At 45.7% G+C, this 16,422-nt stretch overlaps 1 long non-coding RNA gene across 1 annotated transcript; it reads left to right on the top strand.

Annotated features, from left to right (window-relative positions):
• Positions 1–6,909: 6,909 nt before the first annotated feature.
• On the top strand, positions 6,910–15,967 carry LOC142013338 (uncharacterized). The gene is made up of 2 exons (XR_012645608.1): positions 6,910–10,376; positions 10,422–15,967. It is a non-coding gene; the product is annotated as an uncharacterized LOC142013338 (long non-coding RNA).
• Positions 15,968–16,422: the final 455 nt, after the last annotated feature.

The raw sequence follows: 16,422 nt of genomic DNA, 5'->3' as shown, positions 1-16,422 counted from the left end.
ACATCTTAGGGTGTCTCTGTCCCAAATGGCTGGCAGACCCAAAGCTGACTGTTCCTTTTGTATAGGAGGAGTCTGATGGAAGTCAGTGGGACTGCTAGTGCCTCTGAAGTAAACTATTTCCTCACATAAAACCTGAGTAGCTGACTGGCTTGTGGGAGTCAGGACACAGTAGATTGTAGAGTTCGCTGGCAGAATGACCAGCCCCTGGGCAGTATCTCTTCCTACCTACCTTATTAATGAGTGGGTTCAAAGTACCAATGGGGTGAGGAACCTGGTTCTGCTGACTTAAGTAAGGCTCCAGTCCTGTGTGGAAAGCATGGAAAATATATTGGAAGTGCTGAGAGATGTACCTGACCAGTCACATCCGGAGGGGGGCCACAGGGGTTAGTTACTTCTAGGTGTATTTACATTAGATGCAGGAGACTGAAAGGGACATGCAAACTCTCTTTCATGGGGGAGAGGGAACAAGGCCCCCTGGTTCTAGGTCATGGTTTCCCAAACGGGAGGGGGGGTGTGATTCCAGTGGGGTGGGGCCCCCTGCAATCAAAGCATGCTGCACTTGGGCAGGTGGGACTAGCCTCTGCAGCTGCCATGGCTTAGGGGCAGGGCACAGGTGTACACAAGTGTTCCTGTCCTGTCTGCTGGGTTGCCTGTGACATCCTGCTACCGCCTCCAGATTCGCTCGCTGGCGGTGCTTTGTTCTATGAGGTAACATTCAGCACCGCCCGCCCCGCCCCGCCATGGCCTCAAGGCTTGAGCGGCAAGCTCTGAACTCTTTGCGTTGGTATTACATAGTGCAGTACTTCAGGCGCTGGCTAGAGAGAGGAGCCGGGGTTATAAAAATAGGTTGCCTCAGTCTGCTGCCTTTGCATGCACAGGCTTAGGGGCAGGTCTCTGTAGTGCAGGCACTGAGCGCTGGCCTCAGCCCATGGCTTCACGCCCACTACTGGGGGGGGCTGACAGAGCCTCATCGCATTGCTCCTCAGCAGGGGTTGTGTGTGTGAGAGGCACCTCTGGCCCCCACCCCCCCGCAAGGCCTGGCCTTGTCTTCCTGCTCTGGGGTGCAGGTGCCATGTTGTTCTGCCATTGGCTCAGGCTTCACCCACACCTTAGGGTTAATGCCCTGTCTAGGCCACACCGGTTTACTGCCCTTTGCTTAGGCTAAGCTGGCTGGTGACAGGCCTTTTACTCCTGGAGCCCACCGGGCTGGCATAGTGGTATACGTAAGCTGCACACCTCTATGTTACAGGCTGTACCTAACCGCTGTCTTAGCGCTTTCCTGTGGGCCCACCTGCCGGAACGTGTGGCTACACAGTGCTGCATGTCACATTCCAGGTGTAGGCAATGGGAGCAAAGCCGTTTAGCTGTAATGCCCTGGGGTTTGTGTAGCCAGCCCTATGGCCTCTGCTGTTTGCAGTGTCACTGCAGCCAGGTGGGGTCGTGCGTGTTAGACAGCCCAGGCCGTGAGCGAGGTGGTTGTGGTGTTTGGCTCAATGGAGACCAGGGAAACTTGGCTTTGTCAACAGCAGGTGGGCTAAGCCTATTCTGCCATCCCCACTCCCAACCTTGTGGTCTCTCATGCAGCATAGTCAGTTAGGGCCCAGAAGTGGCTGTTAAGTAGCTGGGCCCCATTACAGGATGGGCCAAGTTACAGCCTGAAGCTTACACTGGTGGATTGACTCTGTCCTGGGGGTCAGCCGCAGACGGGATTGACCCTGCGACCTTAGGAGCGAAAGCGCTGACCCAGGGCCACTGGCATTACACGCAGGACAGAGTCAATCCACCAGTGTAAGCTTCAGGCTGTAACTTGGTGCCGTCCCCGCCCCCAACCAGCTGGCACTTCACACCCAGCCGTACATGGGCTTGGTGTCTCGAGTGCTTCCTGCTTTCCCCACTTGTGGCAGCGCTGCTCTGGCCACACATGGCAGGTACCCCCCGCGAGGGCTGTGCGCCGTGACTCGGTTGGTGCAGGGGGCCCTTTTGCGCCTGGCCCTCCACAGTCTTAAACCGGGGGGAGCTGCCTGCCCCAGTCAGTGCCAGTGGCCCTGCTGGGGGGGGGCTGGGGCCCTGCTGCCCAGAGGCTGGGGGCCCATAAGTGGGGAGCTGGGGGCAAGAGGGAAGATGGAGCACAAACAGGAGGGCCTGCCCCATGGAAGGAGCCTGTCCCACTCAGCTGCTGGGACCCAGCCACTTGTCATGCTGGCAGCAGCAGCCCCGGCCATGGACAGACAGGAGCTGGCCAGTGAGAGCCTGAGGTGGCCTCAGGCCAGCAGGGGAGGCTGGGAAATCACAAGCCAGGCCTGAGGAAGGCCTCCCTGCACCTTATGCTACCCCCTCCCTGCACCCTGTGCACCCCCCCGCCATAAACCACCCCAGTGACCCCCCTGCCCACAAACCATCTCCAGTGACCCCCTCCCTGCATCCTGTCACCCCCACCCCCAACTTCCCTGCAGCCTCTAGGTAGCCAGACCCTACCTACCCTGTTTGCCCCTGAGCTGCTCCTTACCCGTACCCAGCCCATAATTACCCCCAGCCCAGGCAGCTGTCAAACTTTTTGAGCTGAATCCTCCCAAAAGATGTCGTGGCGCTGGAAAACATTCAGAAAAGGGCAACAACAATGATGAAGGGTTTGGAACTGGTTTGAACCCTGCTGACCCATGAAGAGAGATTAAAAATTCAGGGACGTTTCAGCTTAGAAAAGAGGTGCTAAGGGGTGATGTGACAGAGGTCTATAAAATCAGGACTGGTGTGGAGAAAGGGAATAAGAAACAGTTATTTGTTCCCATTACAGAAGAGCTAGGGAGTCTCCAAATGAAATTAATGGTTAGCAGGTTTAAAACAAACACAAGGCCGTATTTCCTCATGCAGTGCAGAGTCAACCTGTGGAACTCCTCGCCAGAGGAGGTTGTGAAGACCAAGACTTTAACAGGGTTCAAAAAGAGCTAGATAAATTCATGGAGGTGAGGACCATCCATGGCTATTAGCCAGGGTGGGTAGAAATGGTGTCCCTCACCTCCCTTGGTCAGAAGCTGAGCGTGGGTGACAGGGAAGGATGACTTGATAGTTACCAGCTCTGTTCATTTCCTCTGGGCATTGGTCACTGTCTAAAGAGAGGAAACTGGGCTAGATGGACCTTTTGTCTGCCCCAGTGCGGCTGTTCTTATGGGCTTGTACTAACCCTTGAGTTATAATTTTTGGTTCTCTCTCCCCCACCTCAACCCAGAAAGGCTGGGTGACCTGCTTAGGAGAGTTGGGGATGGAGCTGGGATTCCCTCCCATGGCCTTGCCCTACAGAGCTTGTTAGAGCCCCACTGACCCTTTCCCCCCAACACAGACATCAAACTATGCCCACAGCAGACCCCACCCTCTCCCTGGCCCAGAGAGCCCCTCCCTTGCTGGACCCTGACATTTTTAGAGCATGTTGTGAGGAAGGAGGGGGCTCAGAATGAAAAAGGTCAAGAACCCCTGAGGTAAATCATTAAAGAAAAGAAAATAAATTACAAGAAGCCAGTGTGTTGTTTTTAACCATTGCTCACGATTTTAAAGGCAATTCAGGTGTTGGGCAACCCAAAGCCTTGACTTCTTGCATGCGCTGTTAGCTGTACTGATGTGCTCATGTTCCTGGCAGGCGAATCTGAAGAGAATGCACTAACAATGTTCTGAAACCTTTACATTTATTTACCAGCAGGGGAACGCTGTACACAGAAACTTGAATGGGTTTGGTTCCTCTCTTAACCTACCAACTGTTCGTTTACAGGTCACACCAAGGACACATTTCTGGTTGCTTCCCGAGAAACATGGTCTGTCAGTTCTCAGCGGCTGCAGGTGCTTAGAAGTGTCTGGCAAAACTTCCTAGCTCAGGTGAAATATCTGCTCCCCGTTGCAAATGGATACAGCAGTATTTTACTCGTGTGTCAGAATGAGACACCCAGGCTGAGGCAAATTTCACAAGCTGGCCTTAGAGGTTGTAGTGTCAGTCCCTCTGCTTAGTCCCTGTCATTGATTTCTTTGCAATTGTTGGCAAAATTGAAGTTACATTCACCCCCTGGTAGCCCCCCTCCCTTCTCCATCCCTGGAGATGCACCATCTCCCTCTGCTAAACCACGGCTGGGGGTGTCCAGCTGATTAGCAGAGCGACCACAGCTGGGTTTGTGGTGCACACATACATGCCCAGGCACACACAAAATTTATTCCACACACAAATGGAAATGATTAGAAGGAACATTGGCTAATGGTGGCAGGGGATGAATACCGCCCCCCCCACACTACCAGTAATTACTCTGCTTCCATCTGGCCTGCTGGATTTCTCTCCTCACACAGCTCTTCCTGATTGAAAAACAGAGAGTAGTGTTGTCTCTAACATGGGCCATTCCCCACACCACAGCAATGCAATGGGGTACCCCTAAAAAGCACAGTATTCTTACCCCATGCGGGGGGGAGAAGGGGAGGTTCAGCTTGGCTGGTAGCACCAGTCTCACAACCCTTCTCCCGCCTGCAAAATCTCACCTTGCGTCTTCCAAACAAACCTGAAGCAGCTGCCGTTTGTTCCAGGCTGTCTCTCAAGGCCAGGGCTGAGGTCATCACATGACGCAGCCTGTTGCTATAACAGCCTCACACTGATGGTACGACTCTGAGCAACAAATGCACTCCAACGTCCCTCCAGCTAGAGCCTCACTTTCAAAGAGGGCACGTGTACAACACATTTGGGGGGTGGGGAGAGCGCACAATTTTTCAGAATCTAGTTTGGTAGAAAACATTCGCCTGAATTCAAGAGCAAACCTCACGAATAATTAACATATGAAAACACGAGGAAAATACCTTTAAACCAGAGAAATTTAGTGGCAAGATTTGAAAACTCTGTGATTCGATTTAGGGCATTTGGAAGCAGAGACTTGCTTGCTGCCATTAATTCGTTACACACATACTGTGCTGTAGAAATAATAATTATTGCGTGTTGGTCCAGTGGGGCCCCTCACTCACTTCTTTGCAGGGAATGCTTCCACTGCAGCCATGGTCCACTTGGGAAGAGACGCATCCTGAGCTAGGCTTGCTTTTGGGGAGGCAGCTTGTGCTTGGTGGATAGGGGTTTGTGGCCGGTACACAAGGCATCGTGGGAAATGCAGCATTTTGCTGGAAGCAAATTTTGGGAACAAGACTTGTGGTGGTGGTGTGATCGGGGGCAGCGCTGGGTCCGTAGTTACCTAGTTATATCACAGACACCAGCAATGTTACTCTTACAGCAGCACCTGTGCAGAATTTGGAACAATAGGTTAATAGGACATTCCCCAGAACTAGAGATGTGCTTTGCCTCCTTGCTGCTGGACCAAAACCTGCCACAACCAGAAGCCGTCACCTTTTTGCTGAGCACCTTACTTCACTGGCCTGCGAGCATGTCTGTTCCTGAAAACTAGAGGTTGGCTTCAAAGCCCTGAAGCACGAGGTCCACAACTTTACCCTTGTCTGCTTGTTATGCCTATAAAGGTCCAATGGCTTTTTGTAGTTTAAGTTCCTGGGTTGAATGCACTTCTGTGGCAATGAGTTCCGCTGTCTAATTCCATGCTGCATGAAAAAATGTCCTTTTATTGGTTTTTAATGTCCTCATTTTGGAATTTCTTAGGGCTTATGAGACAGGGAATAAAGACATTCCCACTTTATCTTCTCTAGACCATTCGTTTTAGTGCAAATGAAGAAACAGAGGTAGTGAAAAATCAACTCTTTACCCACAAACTATATGCTGAAAACTGAGGAAAGATAATGAATTTTTCTAACATCCATCTCTGCAGTCACACCCTACAAACCAGTGTAACAGACTGTGTTCAAAGTACACCTTGTAAAGCATCATTTGAAAACTCAGTTTGTTGATCAGTATTGTCCTCATAAAACACAGTTGCCAAACCCTGTCCATAAAGTTTTATGACAACTCCACCATATGGTTTATTAACACACATTCCAAGTCCCACAGCACTGTTCAGATACAAGCTGGCAAACAGAACTGTCCTAAACAAACAAATTTGCATTTAAGCAGTAAACAAGTCATCAGGCAGGCAGGGGCAACAAAGGGAAGTTCAAATGAGTGAGAAAACCAGCAGGGAATTTTCTTCCATGCAGATTCGTTTTTTCTCCTTTTTATAGTTTCAGTCTCCTTCTTGCAAAACATTTCCAGCTGGGTACCAGGCAACAAACACCTCCCTCTGCCATCCCCTCATTGCACCTGTCAGGATACAGGAAGCAGCAATGGCCTCTGGGGGGAAGGGTTCTGACCTAGAGAGTGTGGTCAGTGAGATGCTACAAACATGGTGAAAAACCTTTGATCAGATGTAGATCATTAAGCTGGGGACAGATTCAATCGATTCTGTACGTGGTTACAGTTTTGATTCCATCTCTAGGCTGCTCCCTGGCTCCTTCAGCTCACTCCTGATTTCTTGCTTTCTTTCACAAACACCATTTGGTTAAGCCATATTCATGCTGAAATCGCCTTTTTTTCTCTCCTAGCCAACAATTCCAAAAAACTACCCACTGAGTGAAGCATTCCAGCTATGACTAATGACCACTTCTTACTGTTTTGTACTTACTGTGCAGTCCTCTGGACATGGACTTGTTACCCACCGTTCACCGTTTGTGTTCTGTACTCATACACACCCAGGTACGTGCTCAGGGAGGTGACGAGTACGAAAAGTGAGGTCCCTGGGTGGTGAGATATGGGACCAGCTCTCATCCTTGTAAAAAGTATGTTTTAAAGTTTTAGTTGGATTGTGTTTAACAATCTCAGTCAATTAAAAGTATATATGGCCCAATAGCTTGTTGCTACAAACGAGTTTCAGATTCAACAAACCCACAATTTTACCACACCCCTTACTACATGCACTTTCTGCAAATACAGTAAAATAACAGAAAAACAAGAGATTCCATTTTATACAAGCCTTTATTTACAACTTGTTTAAGAACTGTACATTATTTGTAGCCTTGGAAGCATCATTGTATTTAACTGGGAAAAAAACATTATTAAAATGTTCAGATTCTTCTGACCATGACCTTGTATTTTTGTTTATGTACAGATATGTATATTAATACCACTACCATGACAATTTGGTAGTTACAAGCTAAGAAGTCATAGGTGAACTGAAAAAGGAAATCAATGATTTGACACGCTAGAAATCGATTCTCTGACAAAAAATATATTACTGGCAATTTCACAAATAGTTATTTTGATAATTGGTGTACACAAATTAGGATATTCAAACAAGCTGTCACTGAGAAAATAAAACAGTCTCCTATGCAGCAAACATCAAGTTAGTATATTGGAAACATGCTTGGGATGACTGTTAATCGGTGCCTGAAATTTGCTGTTGCTCCAGGAGAGAGATGCTAGGGTCCCTTATTTAAAAGGAAGACAGCACATTTATTGGTTGCTAGCTCAACCTGACATTTCTCTACTGCATTGAGGAGACTCGCACAGTTACATCAACTAAAAACTTTTCAGGAAGATACAAAAGCCTTGGCTTCAGAACTGCTTGAATAGTAATCCACTAATCTACACACCTAGGCTGGTGGCATGGAGATGCCTCCATTACACCCAGAGCCACAACTCCAGAAGTGCCTCTGTCTAACCACAGAGCTACCAACTCGGAAGACTTTAGTCATCACCAGCTGCACTACAGAGCTGAAAAACCCAGCGGAAAGCCACTCGCCCAGTTGCCGACAAGGAGTTTGTACAGCAACCTCCCAACAGTTATGAAAGGAACTACCGTTAGGAAGCCTGAAATGCCAACTACAAGGTCCAAGGCCTTTTTGCTGTGCATTGTTCAAGAATCCCCTGGCCCTGAACAGACCCTAAGGCCTGAACATTCCTCTGTGTGGGACAGCTGAGTGACACAGAAGCCAGCCACACCCTGAGCTGTCCCGGACGGTGGAATCTGTGACGGCACTGCCCCAGCAGGCTTGGGGGTGCTAGCAGTGGCAGTGCTGACTGAGCACTGTCTGGGACATACATACGACAATTAGGGGCACTGTGAGCGCCCAGAGCCCAGTTTATTGGAGATGGGGCTGAACACAATGCTCCTTCCAGCCCTGCCCCAAGTAGCCCAAGTACTGATGTGAAAGGCAGGTGCACTGAGCAGGCTGCTGTAACAAGCAAGGGGTCTGCTGCCCGACCCAGCCTCCCACTCCTTTGCAAGCACAGACAGGCTCAAGTTGCTCCCACTGCCCTGAGGCTTATGTTTGCTTGCAAGTCAAGTGAAAGCGGTGTCTACGTTTCTGCATGACTGACATCTAGGTAAGCAAGTATGGGGCAGCTCCAGAGCTGGACTTCTAAACAAACCAAACAATGTATAGTACTGACGAGTTCTGCTTCTCCAGAGGCTTTTTAGCGAATACTATGGCTTATGAGGCCTGACCTCTGCCCCGGATGTTAAAACAACAGTATCTAGACTGTAAACACACAAACTTAGAATACTCTAAAACAGCATTTCTTCCTGTCTCGTATCTTTCCAGTGCTGTCAGTCCACGTACAAAATGAAAATACAGTCACTAATGTGTAGCTATTAAAGAATTTAAAATTTTAAATAAGCAGCTTTATAAATTAGTCGATATAGGCAGCATGAAAGCACTGAGTTATACTGGATACATATTGCAAATCATATAGCAATACTTCATAAACACAAAAACAGGCATGCTAGTGCAATTGGACAGGAAATAACTAAAACTGGGATAAGGAAGAAACAAATGAAATAATACAAGTAAAATATAAAAACTCAAATAAGCTGGCAAGGACATTTTGCATAATACTGTAAGTCAGTAAGTGCAGACTCTCTTTATACTAGTTACCTCGATTCATATTCCTTTCTAGAATTGTTTAATATTTGTAAGCAAGAGAAAAAATCTTATTGAAAGAAACTAATGACAGCTAAATGCATAGAGAAAAATGTAACAGTCACAAATTATGGTTTATGTACATATGAAGAAAGTCTGCAATGTTTGTAAATAAAATATTGCATGGTAGCTTGTCCAGGCTCGGAGTTTATCAGATATATCCTGCTTATTTCTTGAGGAACGTGAAAGGGTCAAAGAACAATTCATAATCATTTCCTCCTGAAAGAAAACTTTGTTGGTTTCACTTTAAATCTTAAAAGTCTGAGTGAAGCAGAGGCTTTCAAATATGAATAATCAGAAACGCACACTGATGACCTCAGGAAGACTAGCTCTTATCTAACTTAGTGAACAAAAGTGTTGCAGAAGGTTGTGTGTTAATAATCAGAACGAAGCAGCTAGTTAAAGCAGATAGAAAGAAAGTAAACCAGATCGCTGAAAGAAGTATGCGTCAGTTTATCAAATGACCTCTTGGGATTTCCGGATACTGAGTTTTCCTGTTTCCCAATTTCATGGGGAGATTTTTTTTTTTTTTTGGAAGGGGAGAGAAAAGGTGAAAGAGGGAGACCATGAAGCCACTCCCCAAAACGGCAAGCTTCTTTGCAAGTCTCTCTTTGAAATCAGATGCCATGAGTCTTAAGTTTTGGGTTATGCAGTCTGGACAGAAAAGCAAGTCATGCACTGAACAGTCCCTGTTTGATAAATAATGCTGCAGGTCATGCAATCACATCACTGCAAATAAAAAAAATAAAGAAGGAAGTTAAAAAGAAGCCAACATTTAATTCCTGCTAAAAGCAAAAATAGCACACGTATTTATAAGCAGTTTAGTAAAGCTATGTCTAGTTACAGTTCAGCTGGGTCAAGAGAAACTTTTTTTGAGGGCTAAACTTGTTATCTTAGTGTGGTGACTAGAAGCACTCCTGGGATGACTAATGAGCTAAGAGCTGACTGGAGGTACAAAGGCTGGTCTTGGTTTATATCAGCACTGCCCCCCAAGGTGTCTGTCCCCAGCCTCCCCGAAGGATTTTGCATTTGGTGAACGAACTACAGGCCATGGAGCTTGGGCTAGCTGTAAGCAGTGGTCCCCAACTCAAATAGCACAGCTACTGCCCGAGTGGTCCAGAGCATCGCTCCAGCTGCATGGGGGCAGTGCCAATGAAATGTGACCAGGCTGCCACTCCCTACTGACAGAGAGGTGACTGGGCTGAATGGGGCTGCGGCCTGGCACCTGGAGCTGGGGGGGACTCTACTGAGAAAGTGATGCCTGTATGTGCAGGGTCATGCCTAATGTGGGTGGGGGGGTACTCCCCAGCTGAGGAAGCGCCAGGGTGGGCTGAAGGGGTGAGCAGTGACAGGAGCGGGGTCCTTGCTGGATGAGGACTGGCAAAGCACCCTCATTACCCCTCCCCAAGAAATATTTCAATGTGGTGCCACTGGTTTAAACTTCCTAAAAGAAAGTCTTGTACAACTCCTAGAAACGAACCAAGGCCCAGATCTCCCAAGGTATTTAGGCACCTAATTCAAATCACTAGAAGTTAGGCACCTAAATACTTTAGAGGAGCTACGCCCAAGTGACTCAACCCAACATTTTAGTGCAGAATACCTCTTCTGGCACACAGCAAGACCAAGGAATAGTACTGGAATTGGCCTGCACACAATCCACTCATTCTTGCTGCCTGAGAGCACAATCAAGTTAAAACAAAACAAAACAACCCAAAAAGCAAAAGACCAAACCCAAACCATTTCCAGGAGATCTCTCTCACGTGAGTTTTAACCACTGAAAAAGGCAATAGGCTTTCAAGTCTAATTGGTAAGAAATTTCTCAGTATTCCCACAAAGCAAGCACCATGCCTAAAAGGCACCTCCAACGTCACCTTCATTTTACATTAGCTAATTTTAGTCATTTGGTGTAAAGTAAGTTTTTGATATTGCTGTAGCATAGGTGAGACACCTGCTTCCAATAGCCACTCATTCTGATTTCCAAAAATCCATTCCAGTGTAAACAGCAAGCTTATGCTCCAAAACCTCTGTAAGTCTATAAGGTGCCACAGGACTTCTTGTTGTTCTTGAAGACGCAGACTAACACGGCTACCTCTCTGATAAATGTAAACAACAAACACTCTCATCTGACAGGACAAAGGCTCTGTGAATTTGGTTTTCCCTTCTAACAACTGTCCCGACCAGCAGCTGATTGTAATCATGCTTCTTGTGGCAGGAAAAATCAGATTGAATTCATTAGAGAAAATATTTTTATGACTAAGCCTTGACACTTCTTTCAAAAGTTATAATTAAAGCACAAGTCCTGCAGCTGTTGCTTTAATTCTACAAAACCCAAAAGAACACAGCAACTCATCTTTGCTGTATTTAATGCAAGTGTACACTTTCAACTTTCTATAACAGCAGAATAACCTTACTGTGCATTCACCTTCTCACTCTTGTCCGCCTAACCAGAATATTTATTATTTAGGAAAGTCAGAAAGGGCAAAAACAGCGAGAACAGACAGCAATAAATCAGATGAAATAAAATCCAGAATGCACCAAATTACCACATTCAAAGCAGAGTTTTGAGTAACACATCCCTGGGGTGAGCTGCACTGTTATCCATCTAAGCACTGCTAAAGAGCATGCAAGCGCTGTTTGTGGATGATTGGAAATAACAAAATGAACAATTAACTGCAGCAAAGCCGTACAAAGGGTTAAAGCGATGTGACATCACGGTCCATGCGTTTAAATGAAAAATCCTCCTCTTCACTCTCATCAGAGGGTGAGATAATCCTGTTGTACAAGCAGATTTGTATTAAGTGAAATATAAGACTACACGGCTCACACACACCACTAGAATGGAGACAACAATGTTAAGGTGCTAATGGATACCTGCTGGGGGGAAAAAAGGTAAAGTCTGGCCAAGGACTTTAGAGAATAACCGATGGCCTTAGAGAGGGAGAGATGCTCTTGCCCTTCTGTCTAGAATAATACTTATGCTACTGAAAAGGATCTGCTAACAACTACTTCTAGGAAACATTTCATTAGCAGGGGCTTTCAATCATTTTAACAGCAGCCTGTTTCTGCAGCAGAGTTTTCTAAGGCTGGGGAGATTGCGGATATAGGGGCAAATCTTCAACTGGTAGGAGGTTTCACTGCTTCAGCTAGAAAGGAGCTGTACTGATTTCCAATAATGGAGGATGTGGAGGTCACTTATTTGTAACTGGAGGTGTTTTGATGTATGTGCTCCCTATTTGTATTCCCCAGATGTTCACACAGGTGGCACTATAGAACCAGCTTTGGAGAATTTGAAAGCAGTGTCTGTTGGTCTGGATATGGACTCTGGCTCAGCAGGGTGGACCAACTATCTCTTTGGTTTCTTCTCCTCTGCAAATGAGATAACATATGAAGCAGAGGGGAAGAAGTTGAGTAATGAAATAGAAATAAGGACAAAGTACCTCAAAAAGCCTCCAGTTGCAGGTAAGTAAACTCCTCTTTTTTGAGAGGGATGGTCCCTACTATAGTCTAATTTGGATGACTGATGAGCAGTACTAAGCAGGTGATGTGAGCTATGACACCATTCGTCATCTGGAACATGTCTGGGGGGCCCTTGAAGTGATAGGAGTTCAAGGTTGCCCCAATGAAGTTTAAAGATTGTGCAGGGGTAAGAGCAGATTATTCGATGTTCATGCTGGCCCCCAGGGAGAAAAGGAGATGGAGTGTCATAGAGATTGACATAAAGGCTTCCTAGCAAGAGATGGCAGCGGGGAGTCAGTCATTGACCTAAGGGAAGATGAGAAGGTCATGATGTCGCATGTGAGCTACCACCACAGGAAAAAAAGAAAATCGTCGGTGAAGTCTCTGTGGTCCGTGACTATTCTGAAGTGTAGAACTCTGCATAGGAAACAGTCTGAGTCCACTGTGACTCTAAGGGATTGTCGGTGGGTGGGATGAATAATTTACAGTAAGCGTAATGTTGTTTTTCAGAATGATCTCAGAGTGGAGGCCACTAAAGCTTGCAGTGTCATTTGGGAAGAACTGATGACACGCCCTTCCTTTTGGCTTCTGTGTCACATCGAAATTTATCACCCTGACACCGTCTTTCCCACGTATTTGCCTCCTGCTAGGACGTACTTCAGATATATTTTCTCCAGATTTATTAACCTGCATGTTCCCGTGTTGAATCTCATTTAATTACTTTCCTTCTTCACTGGTGCTTCCCATACCTCCCAATTGAGTTCTCTACAAATGTATTAATAACGCTTTGCATTTACACAGCAACTTCAGTCTAAGGACCTTGAGACACTTGATTACTTTATGAATGTCCTTCCTTGTCCCGCTCTTGGCGTCATGTCCCAGGTTCTCACTAATGTTGATAAATAAAAGGCAGGCAGAATCCCTATCCCAATAAAACTCCACTGAGCGTCCCTGCCCTCCCATCAGACATACACTGACTCACCGCTTTTTGCTTACTAGCCCTTCAGTTTTAGGCTTAAAGAGACAGTGCTCCTAGGCAAATCAGAACTGTTTAGTTCGAGAGTTCAAGAAAAACTATATAAAATGCTTTATTAAAGTCTAATTAAGTTGCATGGAAACTCTGTTGCTTTCCTTGCACCTACTAATTAACATTGTAATCCATAAATACATCATCTGGTTTCTTTGAGATGATACCCTTTAAACCATGCTTGCTTATTGATCATGGAGCTACTATGATCTCAAGGCTTTGTTCTCTTAAAATTTATGCCATTCGGGATGTTCAAGCTACACCTGTAGGAGACCAATTGTCAGGCAAGTGCCTTCTTTCTTTTGTAAGACGAGTACCACATTTAGTTTACTCATCTTTTCTATTATTGGTTACCTGTGTAATTATTTCTGTCACAGCTATTCAGATCTGTGGGATTTTTTGTTACCATGCCATGTAATAACAGTGACAGCATGTGACAAGCTCTGAGTAATGCTGATCAATTAGCAAGACATGGACGCATAATAAGCAGCAGTTTCTGAACTGTGGGCAGCGCTGATTCCTCTAGGGAGAGACCACCTGAGCAGCTCTGCTGTTAAGTTTTGAAATAGCTGCAATCCACAAGTGCGTTTTCAAAGGTGGCCCTAAAACGGGCAATACAAACGCAAGGACCATTGTCAGGCAGCTCTACAGCTGGAAGTACAGTACTACTTTTCTGAAGATGAAAACAGCCATTTCTTCTTCACTGACACCAAAGCTTTCACCTTCAGCTTCTGTTCAAAGACTGTTCCGATCGTCTCATCTCTTCTACAAGCAGCGTTTTCATCGGTGTGCACAGGGCTTCAGCCAGCTCTCTCAAACCCACTGTGAAATCTCAGGCAACAGAACAGCACAGGGAGAGAACTCCTCTGATCCCAAGACATGGGGATTTACTTAACATTTGATATCAACATAGAGTGCTTCAAGCTCCCTCCTCTGTCAGTTCTCCAAGTCCCTTCACATCTCTCATCTTCCATTAACCCCATGCCATGCACAGAACCACTTTAAAGCCATCCCATTACTGCAGCAAGTATCTGCAGATGGAGAGTGAAACCCTAGCCACACGGAGGCCAGTGGCAGAAGGCCCATGCACCTCCAAAGGATCATTCCCGTCACCTACACTCTGGAGCATTTATCACAAATTGGTTCTGAGCGATCAGATGATTCTGATATCGAACAATCCATTTGGGAAGCTGCCTGCAATTCACTGGTAGGTGCTAATTCCACTGGTAGGTCGTGATTTCTGACCTCCCCCCGCTCCCCTTGCCCATGCGATAAAAGCTCCAAAGCACACCCATGTCACAGTAATTCATTCTCTACATATAAAAGCCAGGGCCAGAATTAGGGGGTAGCAAGCTGGGCTACTGCTTGGGGGCTTAGGCCATGAGTGCTCCCCGCCCCCCATGAAGCTACGATGATCAGACTCCAGCCCCGGGTGGTGGGGCTGAAGTCCCTGGGCTTCAGCCTCATGCAGGAGTCAGGTTGAGGTTGGGCACTTCAGCTTTCTACCCCAGGCTCCAATGACTCTCATATGCTGGGCCTGTTTGGTGGGCCCCCTGAGTCCTGCTAACGGTCCCCACCTCCTGGTTGAGAACTATGGCTGTAGGTGACACCAAAGGTCTCACAACAAGAGGAAAAGCCAATTTATAAATTCCTCCTTTCAAGAGAAACTCATTCCCCCAACTCCTGTCTGATTAGCATATAATCATTTTGAGGATACCTACTAATAATTATTTTAATGACAGACTTCTTGCAAGACGTAAGAGGCCAAATTCGATTCAATTTATGCCCATACAAACCTTGAAGTCAAATAAGTATTTGGCCCTACAAGTGCAAAAAGATTTTCCTCCTAATCCCCTCCAAGAGAAAAATAAAGTAAAAAATTCTCAATCAGAGGAGTCCAATCAAGGTGTTAAGTATCTTTCACAGAACATGAAAAACTGGAGACACACATTCTAGGTATTCTTCCTCAGAATCACTGTCTATAGCGAGTGGTCAGACAAAGTATAATCTAACTGCTACAAACTGTGCCAAAGCATCAACATTAATCAACCAGAGCCATTACAATTCAAACAGGAAGCTGCCACGCAGACAACCTGATGTGGAGTATTACTGAATATTTTCAGAAATTACCTGAATGCATGAGAAAGACGGGGCCCTCAAAATTAAGTCCTACTTTAAAATCTCCTTAGCAACTCGCCTATAGCACTCAATGTTAAGGAGACAGAAGGAAGTGGCTGGTACAGCAATTATGAACAGGATTTTAAAAATTCACCCTTTGATACCCTAATGAACAAAAGTTGCTCATGCAACCCACTGGAACAGAAAACTGCTAGCAATTTCTTTTTAAAGTGAATGTAGAAACTACTTTAGTCATCAGATGATAACCCCATATCATAATATCAAGAAGGAAACTGAAAAAACAACTGATAGTTAATTTCCAGTTTGTATTCTTTTCAGTTTAAAATGTTTACAGCTTTGTACTTCTATAGGAGACTTCTTTGTGCAACTGTTACTATTTATAAAGCTTTTGGAAAAATATTAAGCATTACACAAGTGCTAAGTATTTCTAGGAAAAAATAAGACTTTTAATATTCTTCCTTATTATGTATCTAGTACCACATACATGGCACTATTCAAACTTGAATCCACACATTTTTTGATATAAAAGAAGTTGAGTTCCAGCTGCTTGACTGTGCTGTAGAGTTGTAAGCTTAATCTGGAACCTTGTGGACTTGCTCATGCATTACGTCGTTTCCTTTATTGACTATAAAGCTCAGAGAAAGAAGGCTCCTGCCTGGCATTGTCACAGTTGTTGGGAAGCCCCAAAAGGGCTCCTTTGGTCTGCTCAGCTTTTCTGTCATTATCAGCTAACGCTGTTGCTTCCCAGAAGGCAAATTAGTTCTCTCAGAAGGGAAGTAACGCTTGTAGGTGAGCAGGGCAGTATGATATGTACATTTTATTTAACACTGATTTATGGTATTAGAAATAGTCACAGCAGTTTTCATGTAAACTGGTAATTATCCACAGCAGCAGCAAGATTTTATAAACACAGTGTTAGTCTATGCTTTTCC

Source organism: Carettochelys insculpta, chromosome 5 (assembly GCF_033958435.1).
Source record: "Carettochelys insculpta isolate YL-2023 chromosome 5, ASM3395843v1, whole genome shotgun sequence".
NCBI classification, from domain to species: Eukaryota; Metazoa; Chordata; order Testudines; family Carettochelyidae; genus Carettochelys; species Carettochelys insculpta.
Note: the sequence above shows the minus strand (reverse complement) of the source record. Positions and strands in the feature narration are given on the sequence as shown.